Source organism: Nerophis ophidion, linkage group LG10 (assembly GCF_033978795.1).
Source record: "Nerophis ophidion isolate RoL-2023_Sa linkage group LG10, RoL_Noph_v1.0, whole genome shotgun sequence".
Lineage (NCBI taxonomy): Eukaryota > Metazoa > Chordata > Actinopteri > Syngnathiformes > Syngnathidae > Nerophis > Nerophis ophidion.
Genome location: NC_084620.1, coordinates 60,154,946 through 60,173,401, shown reverse-complemented (window position 1 = coordinate 60,173,401; position 18,456 = coordinate 60,154,946). Strand labels below are relative to the sequence as shown.

General features: G+C 42.9%; 1 protein-coding gene across 1 annotated transcript in view; it reads right to left on the bottom strand.

Moving 5' to 3' along the window:
- Positions 1–18,456, bottom strand: part of ccdc146 (coiled-coil domain containing 146) — a 110,092-nt gene that overhangs the window by 65,368 nt on the left and 26,268 nt on the right. The gene's annotated exons all lie outside the window — the stretch shown is intronic.

The following is an 18,456-nucleotide window of genomic DNA, read 5'->3' as shown; positions in this document are numbered from 1 at the left end:
TAATGGGATGAGCGATATGGCCTTTTAATAATATCTGGATATTTTTAGGTCATGTCACGATACAACATTTATATCTGGATATTTTGCCTTAGCCTTGAATGAACACTTGAATGAACACAGCAGTATGATGATTCTATGTGTCTACATTAAAACATTATTCATACTGCATTCATATATGCTACTTTTAAACTCTCATGCAGAGAGGAAATCAAAACTAAAAGTGTATTTATGAAAGAGTTATTAAGCAGTGGCACAAACATTCATGTCATTTCCAAAACAGAAAGTGCAAGATTGTCACAGACATTTTAAAACAAATAAAGTGCACTTTTGTGCATGATGTCACTAAGATGACATATCAAAACAACACTAAATTAAAGTGCACTTTTTGTACAGAACGCCACTACAATAGTTTAAAACAATAAAGTGCACTTTTGTGCATGATGTCACACAAGATATTTCAATAACTGCCGAATAGAAATGAGCTTCTTATCCATCCATCCATCCATCATCTTCCGCTTATCCGAGGTCGGGTCGCGGGGGCAGCAGCCTAAGCAGGGAAGCCCAGACTTCCCTATCTCCAGCCACTTCGTCTAGCTCTTCCCGGGGGATCCCGAGGCGTTCCCAGGCCAGCCGGGAGACATAGTCTTCCCAACGTGTCCTGGGTCTTCCCCGTGGCCTCCTACCAACTGGACGTGCCCTAAACACTTCCCTAGGGAGGCGTTCGGGTGGCATCCTGACCAGATGCCCGAACCACCTCATCTGGCTCCTCTCGATGTGAAGGAGCAGCGGCTCTACTTTGAGTTCCTCCCGGATGGCAGAGCTTCTCACCCTATCTCTAAGGGAGAGACCCACCACCCGGCGGAGGAAACTCATTTCGGCCGCTTGTACCCGTGATCTTATCCTTTCGGTCATGACCCAAAGCTCATGACCATAGGTGAGGATGGGAACGTAGATCGATCGGTAAATTGAGAGCTTTGCCTTCCGGTTCAGCTCCTTCTTCACCACAACGGATCGATACAACGTCCGCATTACTGAAGACGCCGCACCGATCCGCCTGTCGATCTCACGATCCACTCTTCCCCCACTCGTGAACAAGACTCCTAGGTACTTGAACTCCTCCACTTGGGGGACGGTCTCCTCCCCAACCCGGAGATGGCACTCCACCCTTTTCCGGGCGAGAACCATGGACTCGGACTTGGAGGTGCTGATTCTCATTCCGGTCGCTTCACACTCGGCTGCGAACCGATCCAGTGAGAGCTGAAGATCCCGGTCAGATGAAGCCATCAGGACTACATCATCTGCAAAAAGCAGAGACCTAATCCCGTGGCCACCAAACCGGAACCCCTCAACGCCTTGGCTGCGCCTAGAAATTCTGTCCATAAAAGTTATGAACAGAATCGGTGACAAAGGACAGCCTTGGCGGAGTCCAACCCTCACTGGAAACGTGTCCGACCTACTGCCAGCAATGCGGACCAAGCTCTGACACTGATCGTACAGGGAGCGGACCGCCACAATAAGACAGTCCGATACCCCATACTCTCTGAGCACTCCCCACAGGACTCCCCGAGGGACACGGTCGAATGCCTTCTCCAAGTCCACAAAGCACATGTAGACTGGTTGGGCAAACTCCCATGCACCCTCAAGAACCCTGCCGAGAGTATAGAGCTGGTCCACAGTTCCACGACCAGGACGAAAACCACACTGTTCCTCCTGAATCCGAGGTTCGACTATCCGGCGTAGCCTCCTCTCCAGTACACCTGAATAAACCTTACCGGGAAGGCTGAGGAGTGTGATCCCACGATAGTTGGAACACACCCTCCGGTCCCCCTTCTTAAAGAGAGGGACCACCACCCCGGTCTGCCAAACCAAAGGTACCGCCCCCGATGTCCACGCGATGCTGCAGAGTCTTGTCAACCAAGACAGCCCCACAGCATCCAGAGCCTTAAGGAACTCCGGGCGGATCTCATCCACCCCCGGGGCCTTGCCGCCGAGGAGCTTTTTAACTACCTCAGCGACCTCAGCCCCAGAAATAGGAGAGTCCACTGCAGCTTCCCCAGGCACCGCTTCCTCAAAGGAAGACGTGTTGGTGGGATTGAGGAGGTCTTCGAAGTATTCCCTCCACCGATCCACAACATCCACAGTCGAAGTCAGCAGAACACCATCCGCACCATACACGGTGTTGATAGTGCACTGCTTCCCCTTCCTGAGGCGGCGGACGGTGGTCCAGAATCGCTTCGAAGCCGCCCGGAAGTCGTTTTCCATGGCTTCCCCGAACTCTTCCCATGTCCGAGTTTTTGCCTCCGCGACCGCTAAAGCTGCACACCGCTTGGCCCGTCGGTACCCGTCCACTGAGCTTCTTAATAGGATATAAATAGTCTATGTCCTTCACTATGAGGTAGGTTCCTGCGGACGTTATCTCCTTATGTTGTTGACTATTTTTTTTTTTTAATACGGTGTTGAACTGGAAATAGTTGCTTTGGCATTTTGTTGGTGTGGCATTGAACGGAGATGTTGACATGCAGAGTTTCAAGCACTCTTCATTCTCTAGTGCAGTGGTTCTCAAATGGGGGTACGCGTACCCCTGGGGGTGCTTGAAGGTATGCTAAGGGGTACGTGAGATTTTTTTTAAATGTTCTAGAAATAGCAACAATTCAAAAATTATTTATAAATATATTTATTGAATAATACTTCAACAAAATATGAATGTAAGTTCATAAAGTGTGAAAAGAAATACAACAATGCAATATTCAGTGTTGACAGCTAGATTTTTTGTGGACAAGTTCCATAAATATTGATGTAAAAGATTTCTTTTTTTTGTGAAGAAATGTTTAGAATGAAGTTGATGAACCCAGATGGATCTCTATTACAATCCCCAATCCCGTATTACCACCCGCATCACACCGTAGCATCACAGCTAGTGTTTCCATGTCGCTACCTGTCTGCTCTGCGGAAGCGTGTGACAGTGCACACATGACGTATGTAAGAAGGTGCGCTTGTTTTATGTCTTTGAGAAGGAGAGACAAGAAGGAGTGGGAAGAGCCTGTAGTGTAATGCCCGCAGCTAAAAGCAACTGCGTGAGAACGTATGGAACGTATGGAAAATCACGATATAGTCATTTTCTATATCGCACAAAGACAAACCCGCGATATATCGAGTATATGGATATATGGCTTAGGCCTAGCCTAGATTTACTGGGCCAACTGGAGGTCTGGAGCCCATCTACTTGTTACTGATATAATCCAGGGAAAAGTAGCCCCTCAAAGCTCATCCAAAAAGGACTTGGCCCTAAAACAGGGGTGTCCAAACTTTTTCCACTGAGGGCCGCACACTGAAAAATCAAAGCAAGCGGGGGCCATTTTGATATGTTTTTATTTAAAAAAACAATATAATATATGTGTAAAAATATACATTTAGGTCTCCACTCAGGCTTGAACCCAGGGACCCCAAAGGATTTTGGTCCAAAAAATATTTAAAATGTGTCATTATTTTGTATTATTGTTATTCAAAGTTTAAATCTCTAGATCAACATTAGGTCTATCTGTCAATATAACGTTTTTAAAGATTTAAGTTGTATGCCCTTTTTTGTCAAAACAAAACAACACAAAATATGCAAAATAGTTTCCCCCAATAGAATTTTAAAGTGGAATATTTGAGATTATAGAATAATTGGAGCCTTAAAAATGTCAACACATAACACCATTGATTTCAATTTGTTATTTTTTTTTTTAGCAATGACACACACACAAAAAAAACCCACTAAAATTATTGGGGTTCCAAAAGGGTGCTACTCATTAAAAATAAAACATTTTTTTTTTACTGTTTACTTTAAACACAATTGTCTTGAGATCAACTTCAGATCCATCTGTCAATTATAACTTTTATTGTTGTTTTTTTTTTTTGTTTGTTCTTATTAGGCCCTTCTATAGAAAAAAAAACAACTGTTTTTTATATGGCAAACACAAAATATGCAACATTTTCCCAAAAATATCTCAAAGTGAAATATTCAATGTGACATTGAGTTTGATTGTTATTTTTTAAAGAAAATAACAGCCTGCATGGCAGTTTTGTGTTATTAGAGTAAACATTGCAACATTTTATGGTCATATTTCACCTGTTTACTCTTTTATGCCACTTTTTCTGTTCTTTTTTTTTTTTTTTTTTAAATCGTATTTTTAGAATGCGCTTAGGGCCGTTAAAAGATTACCCGCGGGCTGCTCTAAGGTAACACGCAAGGACATTAACACATCCGACACGTACGTAGGATTAACCGAAGGAGCGTTCAAAACAAGATGGAATAATCACAAGGCCTCCTTTAGAAACCAGACTTTGCGGAATTCTACAGAACTCAGCAAACACATTTGGAACCTCAAAGACAATAATGTTGAATATTCAATAACATGGCAAATTCTTGCATCCGGCACACCTTGCAACAGTGGTAATAAAAGATGCAACCTATGCTTAAAAGAGAAACTGTTTATTATATATCATCCAGACCTGTCATCCCTCAACAAGCGCAGTGAAATCATTTCAACATGCCGCCACAGACGGAAACACCTCCTAGGTAACACATGAGCCAATCACCACACCCTACGCCTGCCTGTACCCACCCACTCTGTGCCCTATATAAACCATTGTATGTGAATGCTTCCATTAAAATCTCCTGATGATTGATGGAACCCCTCATGAAACACTTCTGTAGAGATGAAGTAGTCTTGTGTTTTTTCCCACACCTACATATATATGTATAATTATATACATATATATGTATAATTATATATATATATATATATATATATATATATATATATATATATATATATATATATATATATATATATATATATATGTTAGGGCTGCGAATCTTTAGGTGTCCCACGATTAGATTCAATATCGATTCTTGGAGTCTCGATTCGATAATATACCGATTTTTTAAATTCCATTCGATTCTTGATTCAAAAACGACATTTTTCCCGTTCAAAACGATTCTGTATTAATTCAATACATAGGATTGATACTGTTGTTGGTAATATTCATTTTTGTTTCACTACTTTTGGTTTGTTCTGTGTCCTGTTTGTGTCTCCTCTCAATTGTTCGGTTTATTGCAGTTCTGAGTGTTGCTGGCTCAGGTTTGGTTTTAGAATTGGATCGCATTGTTATGGTATTGTTGTGTAGTGGTTTGTTGGATTGATAAAAAAAAAAAAAAATCCCCCCCCAAAAAAAAAAAAAAATTTAAAAAAAAAAAGAATCGATTCTGAATCGCACAACATATTCGATTCGATTCAAATTTGAAGCGATTTTTTTCCCCACACCCCTAATATATATATATATATATATATATATATATATATAAAAGAAATACTACAATTTCAGTGAATTCTAGCTATAAATATACTCCTCCTTCCTTAACCCCGCCCCCCTAACACCACCACACCCCCAATCTCCCGAATTCGGAGGTCTCAAGGTTGGCAAGTATGCCCGGGGGCCATAGATCCTTCATTCCCTCGGTGTTAGTGTATACAAGCATACCACTTTGTTGAGCATGTTTGAAATAAAGTGAAGTGAATCATATTATATAGCGCTTTTCTCTAGTGACTCAAAGCGCTTTTACACAGTGAAAGCCACTAACTAAGTTACATTCAAAGCAGTGTGGGTGGCACTGGGAGCAGGTGGGCAAAGTGTCTTGCCCAAGGACACAATGACAGTGACTAGGGTGGCGGAAGCGGGGATCGAACCTGGAACCCTCAAGTTGTTGGCAGGGCCACTCTACCGACCGAGCTATAAACGGCACCACCGTGGCAACATGAATATGTTGTGAATGCACCTGGAGAGTTGAACAAGTGTTTATCTGCCTCATCTGTGTAAAGAAAGAAGGATGGCTAATAAAAAAAAGGATTGAAAAGCCTCCATATAAAGCAAGGGTTACACCTCTAAAGGATTAAAAAGCCACCATTAGCGCTGAAAGATATACAGCTGGAGTACTGCAGTAAAAAGCAGGTCATTCCCTCTTTTGTGCAGAGCTCCGTCTTTGCCCAGAGTGTTGTTACGGCTGAGTTTCTCCCCGTAGTGTCGGGTACTTTGTGTGTCACCATGATGGAAACTCTGGACAGGTGCTCCGCTCTTATCTTGGCAGCCAGGCAGGTGGGGCTGGGGAGGCAGTAATGAGGGGATAACCTTGTCTAAAAGGCAACCTGACTTCCAAGAGATGATCTTTTTTTTCTCCTATCCATTACTGTTCCATACCGCTTGTCCTCATTGGACTCCTGGGTATAGCTGGAGTCTATCCCAGCTGACTGTACTGTGCACCCCCGTCTAATGCACACACAGGACAACATGTAAATAAAGGTTCAGACCCTCACTCTTCTGACCGGAAGGCTATCAAGCATGACATTAAGTACAAACCCCGTTTCCATATGAGTTGGGAAATTGTGTTAGATGTAAATATAAACAGAATACAATGATTTGCAAATCCTTTTCAAGCCATATTCAGTTGAATATGCTACAAAGACAACATATTTGATGTTCAAACTCAAACATTTTAGTTTTTGCAAATCATTAACATTAGAATTTGATGCCAGCCACATGTGACAAAGAAGTTGGGAAAGGTGGCAATAAAAACTGATAAAGTTGAGGAATGCTCATCAAACACTTATTTGGAACATCCCACAGGTGTGCAGGCTAATTGGGAACAGGTGGGTGCCATGATTGGCTATAAAAACAGCTTCCCAAAAAAGGCTCAGTCTTTCACAAGAAAGGATGGGGCGAGGTACACCCCTTTGTCCACAACTGCGGGAGCAAATAGTCAAACAGTTTAAGAACAACCTTTCTCAAAGTGCAATTGCAAGAAATTTAGGGATTTCAACATCTAGGCTCCATAATATCATCAAAAGGTTCAGAGAATCTGGAGAAATCACTCCACGTAAGCGGCATGGCCGGAAATCAACATTGAATGACCGTGACCTTCCATCCCTCAGACGGCACTGTATCAAAAAATGGCATCAATCTCTAAAGGATATCACCACATGGGCTCAGGAACACTTCAGAAAACCACTGTCACTAAATACAGTTGGTCGCTACCTCTGTAAGTGCAAGTTAAAGCTCTATTATGCAAAGCGAAAGCCATTTATCAACAACATCCAGAAACGCCGCCGGCTTCTCTTGGCCCGAGATCATCTAATATGGACTGATGCAAAGTGGAAAAGTGTTCTGTGGTCTGACGAGTCCACATTTCAAAATTTTTGGGGAAATATTCGACATCGTGTCATCCGGACCAAAGGGGCGGTGAACCATCCAGACTGTTATCAACGCAAAGTTGAAAAGCCAGCATGTGTGATGGTATGGGGGTGTATTAGTGCCCAAGGCATGGGTAACTTACACATCTGTGAAGGCACCATTAATGCTGAAAGGTACAAACAACATATGCTGCCATCTTAGCGCCGTCTTTTTCATGGACGCCCCTGCTTATTTCAGCAAGACAATGCCAAGCCACATTCAGCACGTGCTACAACAGCGTGGCTTCATAAGAAAAGAGTGCGGGTACTTTCCTGGCCCGCCTGCAGTCCAGACCTGTCTCCCATGGAAAATGTGTGGCGCATTATGAAGCGTAAAATAGGACAGCGGAGACCCCGGACTGTTGAACGACTGAAGCTCTACATAAAACAAGAATGGGAAAGAATTCCACTTTCAAAGCTTCAACAATTAGTTTCCTCAGTTCCTCGCTTGCATTTACCGCATGCCTTTGGTAAGCGCCGGAGTGAGAAGAGGTTTTAATACTAATACTGAAATACTAATTCCACCTTGTCTCTCGTCTCTGCATCCTGGGCTCACCCCCACTTGACCAACACCTCAACAAAAACAAGACCTGTGTTGTAATTTTCTCTACCCCGGATGACGCGGCAGTGGCGCAGCGGACATCTTGGCGCAGATTGGGTGTTTTATCTGAAGCAGCCCGAAGGCGGTGTCGAGGCAGCCTTGCCGCTCCTGGTGATGAGACTTATCTGCAGCAGTTAAAAAGGGAATTGCGAGATTTTATGGGGTGAATGCGTAACACGTGGATCTTTGAAGCGAGACGATCGCTAAATTATATGCGTGCAGACAGCAGGCCGGCAGGACCTCCACATGCAGGCACAAATAGAAGCATGGAGGTGTAAAATAGCTTCCTGAAAGACTAAGTTGGGGGGCATCAGACTGAGAGATGAAAGACTAAAACAGTAGAAAGAGATGAAGCGGCAAAGATCAAACTACACCTGCAATAATAAACCTTTTCGTGTCATGTATGTCTTGTAAGGGCAACATTTTTTATTGGCTTTCATGGCACAGTTGAGGTAAAACCTCATGAGATGTCTGGTCAGCGCACGTGAGAAAAGATGGCATGGGGGGTTTACGAGGCCGCCACCTCAATGAGAAAAATAATCATCATCTCTCTATCTGTGTTTTGGTATTGACTTTTTGGTTTGGCATCGCGCCCAAAAGCCAGACTGAATCAAGGTGAGAGTCCAGAGCCCTTCAGTTGTAATATTTCCCCCGGCTGTTCCATCAGGGCTTCACTTCTGTCCTTGTGGAATTATTGTTAGGAATCTCAAAATATTCTGTTGGCGCATAAAAGAAAAAAAAAAAAAACATTCAACACTGCAGCATGAAAAAGTTAACAGTAATTATTTGTGAGGGACGAGCATCATGAGTTCTGTGGAGGAACATCACTTGTTTACACACTTGCACAATTCAACAAGTCTGAAAATCAGATCTTATTTGTATTTGATACTCCGTATCGCAACAATTACTGGTCATTTGTTACATTTTTCTCATCCCTCCCGATTGTTTGCCTGTATCTCACCTTTTTTGTAAGGGGCGTCGGGAGTTGGCAGACCTATCAGCGATCCTGTTCTGTCTCCCTGTAATGTTTGATCCTGTTCTGTCTCCCTGTAATGTTTGATCCTGTTCTGTCTCCCTGTAATGTTTGATCCTGTTCTGTCTCCCTGTAATGTTAGATCCTGTTCTGTCTCCCAGTAATGTTTGATCCTGTTCTGTCTCCCAGTAATGTTTGATCCTGTTCTGTCTCCCAGTAATGTTTGATCCTGTTCTGTCTCCCTGTAATGTTTGATCCTGTTCTGTCTCCCTGTAATGTTTGATCCTGTTCTGTCTCCCTGTAATGTTAGATCCTGTTCTGTTTCCCAGTAATGTTTGATCCTGTTCTGTCTCCCAGTAATGTTTGATCCTGTTCTGTCTCCCAGTAATGTTTGATCCTGTTCTGTCTCCCTGTAATGTTTGATCCTGTTTTGTCTCCCTGTAATGTGTGATCCTGTTCTGTCTCCCTGTAATGTTTGATCCTGTTCTGTCTCCCTGTAATGTTTGATCCGGTTCTGTCTCCCTGTAATGTGTGATCCTGTTCTGTCTCCCAGTAATGTTTGATCCTGTTCTGTCTCCCTGTAATGTTTGATCCTGTTCTGTCTACCTGTAATGTTTGATCCTGTTCTGTCTCCCTGTAATGTTTGATCCTGTTCTGTCTCCCTGTAATGTGTGATCCTGTTCTGTCTCTCAGTAATGTTTGATCCTGTTCTGTCTCCCTTTAATGTTTGATCCTGTTCTGTCTCCCAGTAATGTTTGATCCTGTTCTGTCTCCCTGTAATGTTTGATCCTTTTCTGTCTCCCTGTAATGTGTGATCCTGTTCTGTCTCCCTGTAATGTTTGATCCTGTTCTGTCTCCCTGTAATGTTTGATCCTGTTCTGTCTCCCTGTAATGTTTGATCCTGTTCTGTCTCCCTGTAATGTTAGATCCTGTTCTGTCTCCCAGTAATGTCTGATCCTGTTCTGTCTCCCAGTAATGTTTGATCCTGTTCTGTCTCCCAGTAATGTTTGATCCTGTTCTGTCTCCCAGTAATGTTTGATCCTTTTCTGTCTCCCTGTAATGTTTGATCCTGTTTTGTCTCCCTGTAATGTGTGATCCTGTTCTGTATCCCTGTAATGTTTGATCCTGTTCTGTCTCCCTGTAATGTTTGATCCTGTTCTGTCTCCCTGTAATGTGTGATCCTGTTCTGTCTCCCAGTATTGTTTGATCCTGTTCTGTCTTCCTGTAATGTTTGATCCTGTTCTGTCTACCTGTAATGTTTGATCCTGTTCTGTCTCCCTGTAATGTTTGATCCTGTTCTGTCTCCCTGTAATGTTTGATCCGGTTCTGTCTCCCTGTAATGTTTGGTCCTGTTCTGTCTCCCTGTAATGTTTGATCCTGTTCTGTCTCCCTGTAATGTTTGATCCTGTTCTGTCTCCATGTAATGTTTGATCCTGTTCTGTCTCCCTGTAATGTTAGATCCTGTTCTGTCTCCCAGTAATGTTTGATCCTGTTCTGTCTCCCTGTAATGTTTGGTCCTGTTTTGTCTCCCTGTAATGTGTGATCCTGTTCTGTCTCCCTGTAATGTTTGATCCGGTTCTGTCTCCCTGTAATGTTTGGTCCTGTTCTGTCTCCCTGTAATGTTTGATCCTGTTCTGTCTCCCTGTAATGTTTGATCCTGTTCTGTCTCCCTGTAATGTTTGATCCTGTTCTGTCTCCCAGTAATGTTTGATCCTGTTCTGTCTCCCTGTAATGTTTGATCCTTTTCTGTCTCCCTGTAATGTGTGATCCTGTTCTGTCTCCCTGTAATGTTTGATCCTGTTCTGTCTCCCTGTAATGTTTGATCCTGTTCTGTCTCCCTGTAATGTTTGATCCTGTTCTGTCTCCCTGTAATGTTAGATCCTGTTCTGTCTCCCAGTAATGTCTGATCCTGTTCTGTCTCCCAGTAATGTTTGATCCTGTTCTGTCTCCCAGTAATGTTTGATCCTTTTCTGTCTCCCTGTAATGTTTGATCCTGTTTTGTCTCCCTGTAATGTGTGATCCTGTTCTGTATCCCTGTAATGTTTGATCCTGTTCTGTCTCCCTGTAATGTTTGATCCTGTTCTGTCTCCCTGTAATGTGTGATCCTGTTCTGTCTCCCAGTATTGTTTGATCCTGTTCTGTCTTCCTGTAATGTTTGATCCTGTTCTGTCTACCTGTAATGTTTGATCCTGTTCTGTCTCCCTGTAATGTTTGATCCGGTTCTGTCTCCCTGTAATGTTTGGTCCTGTTCTGTCTCCCTGTAATGTTTGATCCTGTTCTGTCTCCCTGTAATGTTTGATCCGGTTCTGTCTCCCTGTAATGTTTGGTCCTGTTCTGTCTCCCTGTAATGTTTGATCCTGTTCTGTCTCCCTGTAATGTTTGATCCTGTTCTGTCTCCCTGTAATGTGTGATCCTGTTCTGTCTCCCAGTAATGTTTGACCCTGTTCTGTCTCCCTGTAATGTTTGATCCTGTTCTGTCTCCGTCATGTTTGATCCTGTTCTGTCTACCTGTAATGTTTGATCCTGTCCTGTCTACCTGTAATGTTTGATCCTGTTCTGTCTCCCTGTAATGTTTGATCCTGTTCTGTCTCCCTGTAATGTTAGATCCTGTTCTGTCTCCCAGTAATGTTTGATCCTGTTCTGTCTCCCTATAATGTTTGATCCTGTTTTGTCTCCCTGTAATGTGTGATCCTGTTCTGTCTCCCTGTAATGTTTGATCCTGTTCTGTCTCCCTGTAATGTTTGATCCGGTTCTGTCTCCCTGTAATGTTTGGTCCTGTTCTGTCTCCCTGTAATGTTTGATCCTGTTCTGTCTCCCTGTAATGTTTGATCCTGTTCTGTCTCCCTGTAATGTTTGATCCTGTTCTGTCTCCCTGTAATGTTAGATCCTGTTCTGTCTCCCAGTAATTTTTGATCCTGTTCTGTCTCCCTGTAATGTTTGATCCTGTTTTGTCTCCCTGTAATGTGTGATCCTGTTCTGTCTCCCTGTAATGTTTGATCCGGTTCTGTCTCCCTGTAATGTTTGGTCCTGTTCTGTCTCCCTGTAATGTTTGATCCTGTTATGTTTCCCTGTAATGTTTGATCCTGTTCTGTCTCCCTGTAATGTGTGATCCTGTTCTGTCTCCCAGTAATGTTTGATCCTGTTCTGTCTCCCTGTAATGTTTGATCCTGTTCTGTCTACCTGTAATGTTTGATCCTGTTCTGTCTACCTGTAATGTTTGATCCTGTTCTGTCTACCTGTAATGTTTGATCCTGTTCTGTCTCCCTGTAATGTTTGATCCTGTTCCGTCTCCCTGTAATGTTTGATCCTGTTCCGTCTCCCAGTAATGTTTGATCCTGTTCCGTCTCCCTGTAATGTTTGATCCTGTTCTGTCTACCTGTAATGTTTGATCCTGTTCTGTCTCCCAGTAATGTTTGATCCTGTTCTGTCTCCCTGTAATGTGTGATCCTGTTCTGTCTCTCAGTAATGTTTGATCCTGTTCTGTCTCCCTGTAATGTTTGATCCTGTTCTGTCTCCCAGTAATGTTTGATCCTGTTCTGTCCCCCTGTAATGTTTGATCCTTTTCTGTTTCCCTGTAATGTGTGATCCTGTTCTGTCTCCCTGTAATGTTTGATCCTGTTCTGTCTCCCTGTAATGTTTGATCCTTTTCTGTCTCCCTGTAATGTGTGATCCTGTTCTGTCTCCCTGTAATGTTTGATCCTGTTCTGTCTCCCTGTAATGTTTGATCCTGTTCTGTCTCCCTGTAATGTTTAATGTGTGGTGTAAGGATACCATCATGAAAAGTACATTTAATAAAAAAAAACGTTATTATGGTCTTACCTTTACTTACAAATTAAGTCCATGCGCAGCTCCTTCTGATCAAAAGCATCGATAACTTGTTTATAGAAGTCTTCCTTATCTTTCTTCAGTTTTAAAAGTCTCTCTGTCTCGATGGAGATCTTCCTTTATTACCTCCTGCTTCCATTGAAAGTCCAGTTTCGAAAACTGTTTTATTTTAGATATGTAATCCTCCATGTTAAAAGTGCAAGCGAGAAGAAAAAATAAACGATCGCTGCTTGTTGTCACTTCTTCTGCAGCCGAGTAGTCGCAAGAAGGATCACTAGCGCCCTCTACCACCAGGAGGCGGGAGTCATTTAATGACTCATATTTGACACACGCAGCTACGGTATATTAATAAAACATAGCTGCTTACTGTTCTTTTTAGCATATTCTGCCCAAAAGTAGTCATTCCAAGCTTGTGGTATCGTATTCAAAAAGACTTGAGGCCGGAATTGCTACAAAAGGTGCATCAACAAAGTTTTGAACAAAAGGCAGTGAATACTTATGTACAAGAAATGGTTTTTTTTTGTTTTTTAAATAAATTTACAACTTTTTACATTGTCATTATGGAAAATTGCCTGAAGAATTTTGATGGTATTCCATTTGGGGAAAGGGCTTTAAAACAAAATGTGAAAAAAGTGAAGCGTTGTGAATACTTTTGGAATCAACTGTATATCAAATGGTCATGTATATAATCTTGGCTCAACACATTGCTTCCTGTTTGTTATAACTATGCATCAAGTTCAAATCCATCCCTCAAATGCCTTCCGCATGTGTTGATTGTGATGAACTGTGTCCAAGGCTTTTGTCATGTAATACAAACCCTGTTTCCATAGGAGTTGGAAATTGTGTTGGATGTAAATATAAACAGAATACAATGATTTGCAAATCCTTTTCAACCCATATTCAGTTGAATATGCTACAAAGACAACATATTTGATGTTCAAACTCATAAACTTTATTTTTTTTGTGCAAATAATCATTAACTTCAGAATTTGATGCCAGCAACACGTGACAAAGAAGTTGGGAAAGGTGGCAATAAATACTGATAAAGTTGAGGAATACTCATCAAACACTTATTTGGAACATCCCACAGGTGTGCAGGCTAATTGGGAACAGGTGGGTGCCATGATTGGCTATAAAAACAGCTTCCCAAAAAATGCTCTGTCTTTCACAAGAAAGGGTTGTCCGTTGTCGTATTTTACGCTTCATAATGCGCCACAAGTTTTCAATGTAAGGCAGGTCTGGAGTGCAGGCAGGCCAGTCTAGTACCTGCATTCTTTTACTATGAAGCCACGCTGTTGTAACACGTGGCTTGGCATTGTCTTGTTGAAATAAGCAGGGGCCTCCATGATAACGTTGCTTGGATGGCAACATAAGTTGCTCCAAAACCTGTATGTACCTTTCAGCATTAATGGTGCCTTCACAGATGTGTAAGTTACCCATGCCTTGGGCACTAATGCACCCCCATACCATCACACATGCTGGCTTTTCAACTTTGCGCCTATAACAATCCGGATGGTTCTTTTACTCTTTGGTCCCAAGGACACAAATATCCACAGTTTCCAAAAACAATTTGAAATGTGGACTTGTAAGACCACAGAACACTTTTCCACTTTGCATCAGTCCATCTTAGATGAGCTCGGGCCCAGAGAAGCCGGCGGCGTTTCTGGGTGTTGTTGATAAATGGCCTTCGCTTTGCATAGTAGAGCTTTAACTTGCACTTACAGATGTAACGACGAACTGTATTTAGTGACAGTGGTTTTCTGAAGTGTTCCTGAGCCCTTGTGGTGATATCCTTTAGAAATTGATGTTGGTTTTTGATACAGTGCTGTCTAAGGGATCGAAGGTCACGGTCATGCAATGTTGGTTTCCGGCCATGCCGCTTACGTGGAGTGATTTCTCCAGATTCTCTGAACCTTTTGATGATATTATGGAGCGTAGATGTTGAAATCCCTCAATTTCTTGCAATTGCACTTTGAGAAACGTTGTTCTTAAACTGTTTGACTATTTGCTCACGCAGTTGTGGACAAAGGGGTGTACCTCGCCCCATCCTTTCTTGTGAAAGACTGAGCATTTTTTGGGAAGCTGTTTTTATACCCAATCATGGCACCCACCTGTTCCCAATTAGCCTGCACACCTGTGGGATGTTCCAAATAAGTGTTTGATGAGCATTCCTCAACTTTATCAGTATTTATTGCCACCTTTCCCAACTTCTTTGTCACATGTGGCTGGCATCAAATTCCAAATTTAATGATTATTTGCACACAACATTTTTTTTAAGAGTTTGACATCAAATATGTTGAAAAGGATTTGCAAATCATTGTATTCTGTTTATATTTACATCTAACACAATTTCCCAACTCATATGGAAACGGGGTTTGTAATAAGATCGTACGGAAAGAGGACTGGAAGGTAGCAGAAATATAAAAAAGGTGCTTCCAGCATAGGTTTGACAAACTTGAAGAAAGCTTAATTAACTTGTGATGTAATGTTAGAGCCTGCTAGTCCTCCGAGCACACAGAGAATCCTTAAGCAGCACAACCGAATAGAAAGTCTTAATGACATCCGCCAGCGAGTCCGCCAGAGCCACTTTGCTTCTTCATCTCCATACATACAGTTAAAAAAAAAATGAGCCTTCACTGGCTTGGATTGACATGACAGTTGTCAGATACTGTACTAAACACCAGAGACCAACAGACCAATCAGTTTTTGATGTCCTTCCCTTATTCCCTTGTGGTGGTAAGTAAAAAAATTAAATATTAATACGAGACAAGCAAGCAATACATCTGATTTGTAAGTCTCTAATGACTAGAGCGCACTGAATTAATTTGCAGTATGAGGCAAAAAAAAGAAGCTTGTTAGCCTTGCTCCAACCTTTTTTATGTGGCAGAGTTTACAGTACGAGACCAACGGGTAGAAAGAGAGATTGCTGCCCACACTTCAATTGACAAAAAGGGTAAAGTAAGGAGGTGAAAAAAAGCATCCCCTTAAAGTCCTACTGAAAGCCACTACTAGCGACCACGCAGTCCATCCATCCATCTTCTTCCGCTTATCCGAGGTCGGGTCGCGGGGGCAGCAGCCTAAGCAGGGAAACCCAGACTTCCCTTTCCCCAGCCACTTCGTCTAGCTCTTCCCGGGGGATCCCGAGGCGTTCCCAGGCCAGCCGGGAGACATAGTCTTCCCAACGTGTCCTGGGTCTTCCCCGTGGCCTCCTACCGGTTGGACGTGCCTTAAACACCTCCCTAGGGAGGCGTTCGGGTGGCATCCTGACAAGATGCCCGAACCACCTCATCTGGCTCCTCTCCATGTGGAGGAGCAGCGGCTTTACTTTGAGTTCCTCCCGGATGGCAGAGCTTCTCACCCTATCTCTAAGGGAGAGACCCAAAGCTCATGACCATAGGTGAGGATGGGAATGTAGATCGATCGGTAAATTGAGAGCTTTGCCTTCCGGCTCAGCTCCTTCTTCACCACAACGGATCGGTACAACGTCCGCATTACTGAAGACGCCGCACCGATCCGCCTGTCGATCTCACCATCCACTCTTCCCCCACTCGTGAACAAGACTCCTAGGTACTTGAACTCCTCCACTTGGGGCAGGGTCTCCTCCCCAACCCGGAGATGGCACTCCACCCTTTTCCGGGCGAGAACCATGGACTTGGACTTGGAGGTGCTATTTAGTTTGATAGTTTATATATCAATGATGAAATATTAACATTGCAACACATGCCAATACAGCCGGTTTAGTTGACCAAATTGCAATTTTAAATTTCGCGCGAATTATCCTGTTGAAAACGTCGGTATGATGACGCAAGCGCGTGACGTCTCGGACTGTAGAGGACATTTTTTTCCAGCCCGATCCAAGCTATAAGTAGTCTGTTTTCATCGAATAATTCCACAGTATTCTGGAACTCTGTGTTTCTGAATCTTTTGCTATTTGTTCAATTAATAATGGAGACGTCAAAGAAGAAAGATGTAGGTGGGAAGCGGTGTATTGCGGCTGCCTTTAGCAACACAAACACAACCGGTGTTTCCTTGGTTACATTCCCGAAGGTGAAGCTTTACATGGAACAAAGCGGTCAAGCGAACATGGGCGGAATAGCTCGGTTGGTAGAGCGGCCGTGCCTGCAACTAGAGGGTTGCAGGTTCGATTCCCGCTTCCGCCATCCTAGTCACTGCCGTTATGTCCTTGGGCAAGACACTTTACCCACCTGCTCCCAGTGCCACCCACACTGGTTTAAATGTAACTTAGATATTGGGATTCACTATGTAAAGCGCTTTGAGTCACTAGAGAAAAGCGCTATATAAATATAATTCACTTCACTTCCTGACCACATGTCAACCGACAGGTTTCGGTGAGAAAATGGTGGTAATAAGTTGGCTCTTACCGTAGACATGAGTGGAGCTTGCGCCCTCCTCTCTTACCTCCTCCCACCAGAGACACTGGCGGTCATCACACCAGTGGCCACTTTCTCCGACTTCCAGGTACCACATAAGCTCACTAAAACACTAGTAACACAATAAGCAGATAAGGGATTTTCCAGAATTATCCTAGTAAATTTGTTTAATAACATCTTAATCACTCCCACTGCCCTCGCCTTTTTTTTTTTTTCCTAGTCCTTCTGTGACGTCTCGGTGGCATTGTGGTGACGAGTTGTGGGTGCGGCGGAAGATGGAACACAGCGTGAGCGTAGGGATAAGAATGTATTTATATAATAAACCAAACTAAGAACAAGAACACTTGCACAAAGGCACTAACCGAAAAACCAACATAACTAGCTTGGGAGCTAGCGTGGAAGCTAGGGACATAAACAAACAAAATAGCATATAAGCTAACAAGTATACAAAAATAGATTTACCACAATGTTGGAAGCAAGAGTCCAAGAACGAATGACAAACAAGGGCGGTCTTAAATCAGGAGATAATTCATCAAATCAGGTGTGTGACGACAAACAAGAAACAGGTGACACTAATGAGTAACCATGACAACAGAAACCAAATAGGAAGTGCCACCGGGAACCAAAGACGTCGAATACAACACAGGATGATAACAAAACCAGAATATGACATGGTCCAAGACGTGGACCATGACACCTTCACTCTCACTTTCCTCATCCACAAATCTTTCATCCTCGCTCAAATTAATGGGGAAATTGTCGCTTTCTCGTTCTGAATCGCTCTAGCTGCTGGTGGCCATGATTGTAAATAATGTTCAGATGTGAGGAGCTCCACAACCCGTGACGTCACGCGCACATCGTCTGCTACTTCCGGTACAGGCAAGGCTTTTTTATTAGCGACCAAAAGTTGCCAACTTTATCGTGGATGTTCTCTACTAAATCCTTTCAGCAAAAAATTGAAAAATTATGAAGTATGACACATAGAATGGACCTGCTATCCCCGTTTAAATAAGAACATCTCATTTCAGTAGGTCTTTAAGGGCCTACTGAAAGCCACTACTAGCGACCACACAGTCTGATAGTTTATATATCAATGATGAAATATTAACATTGCAACACATGCCAATACGGCCGCTTTAGTTTACTTAAGTGCAATTTTAAATTTCTTGCGGAGTTTCTTGTTGAAAACGTTGCGGAATGATGACGCGTGTTTGTGACGTTATTGGTTGAGCAGACATTTTTAGCCTAGCGCCACTTACGGCTAAAAGTCGTCTCTTTTTATCGCATAATTACACAGTATTTTGGACATCTGTGTTGCTGAATCTTTTGCAATTTGTTCAATTAATAATGGAGACGTCAAAGAAGAATGCTGTTGGTGGAAAGCGGTGGATTGCAGCT